A 1,859-nucleotide genomic window follows, 5' to 3' on the forward strand; every position below is an offset into this window, starting at 1 on the left:
GACCACAAAGCCTGGTCTTCATAGCTGGTAAAGGTGGCAGGGTGACTGGCACGGTTTAATGAAATGTCCGCATTCCCTGAGGAGCTGCAGGAATATTTGAGGAGGGAGGCATGGCACAGGCCTGAGCTCTTAGCTGTCAGGTTTGAAAGAGGCTTAGACCACAGTGGCTTAGATGTTCAGAATGCACGCGGGCCCTTTTCCCAACCCCTCCCACAGGCAGGGGACATCTGGAAGAGCCAGCTTATTTTGTAACTGGTACATTTTCTACAGAAGCTTATATTCTTTTAGATCTGGCTTTGAGCTTGGTGATTATGACAGGTCTGCTCTGCTATTTATACTTCTGATTATTTTTAGTGCTCTGCAATTAAATTTTCTTAAATGAAAACTTCAGGCCTAAGCATTAGATTTATCCACAATGTTCCGTGGTGTTTTCTTAAAAGCAGTTTGTATATTTGGATTGCAAAAGCTTCAGAAAAGAGACGTTTGGATATTTGGCACCCAGGCACCGAATTGTCTCCCTATCACCCACATGCTCTGTGCACTTCTTTGTATTCCCGCATTCTCTGTGATGCCCTCTAGGTCCTTGTGAGCCAACACAAAGAGCGGGGAGAAGTGGCTATGGCTTGATTCAAAGACTGCATGGCCGTTGTGGTCTCCTGTCCCTCTCAGACCCAAATGGGCCAGGGCCTTGCTGGTGTCCAGTCCACGCTGGCTGACTGTGGTCCCAGCCCCAGACGCCCAGGGCTGCAAATGCTCCCACTGATCTATGCTCATGCAGAGTTGCTGCTGTGGTCAACAGTCATCTGGTCCAATCAGAGCCGCGGCAGCTGCCGGGCCAGAGCCATCTTTGTGACTGCTGGTGAGCTGCAGGGGTTGGGTAGAGCCTTCCAGACAAAGCGGCCTCATATGCCTGCCTGATATCGGGCGCTTGCTTGCGGTGGTGTTCTATAAGGTTGCCTTAGCAAAGTTTCAGAAGTAGCTTGTCAGGGTATTCCTTTCCACGCTGCCTTCATCTAGAAACTGCTGAGACCTGTCCACGGTGGGTGACCCTGCTGGCAGTTGAGATATCCTGGTGATGTTGCTTCCAGCGTGGGAACAGAAACACCCAAGCCGCCAGCCACCATACACCACACTGACAGATGGGTGGTAGCATCCAGAATTAGATGAATCAATTCTGAAAAGACCTCTCTCTCAACCATTTCTGGGATGAATTCCTAGCAAGTGGAAGGTACTAACAGATTCTCTGCCCGAAGCGGCCTGGTTTCCTGGCTTCTCCAAGGTTGAGCACACGGGCCCCAGGGCTGGAACCTGATGGGCCTCCGGAGGCTGCCCCACCTCACCCCTCCATCATGCTGCTGTGCTAACACTCAAGCCCCCTCCCTCCTCCTGCCTGCAGCATAAACAGCACTCTTTCTACCCTGTGGTTAAACCAACCATCTCCAGGGCGCCCACTCCAGCCCCACCTTCACTCTGCATGCCCAATGCCAACTGGGTTTTTACTTTGATGGCCCTTAGAATTTCTGGGAGATTCTGAGTGGTGTAAAGGAATAAGGGTTTCAGCTGCTGAGCAAATCCCTGGAACTTCAAGTCTGCCTAGAGTCACCTCAGAAGAAAGACCTGGCAATCCGTGTCTGAAAAAATACAGTCCTGTTCTAGCACACATGGGGTGTCCACAGCTGAAATTAACTCATACAGCAATCCTTTTGGTTTTAACTTCTGGTGCATTGGTTTGCCTCTAAAGTCCCACCTGCCCTTAAATGCACCCACGACGTTACCTCAACCTCAACCCTTCACAAGCCCAGGCTTCCTCCAGAAGGTCAAGGGGACATATCGGGGCTCACAGCACACCTCATATATGT

Source organism: Echinops telfairi, unplaced genomic scaffold, assembly GCF_000313985.2.
Source record: "Echinops telfairi isolate 266 unplaced genomic scaffold, ASM31398v2 ScPeMD7_16;HRSCAF=60, whole genome shotgun sequence".
In the NCBI taxonomy this organism is placed as follows: Eukaryota; Metazoa; Chordata; class Mammalia; order Afrosoricida; family Tenrecidae; genus Echinops; species Echinops telfairi.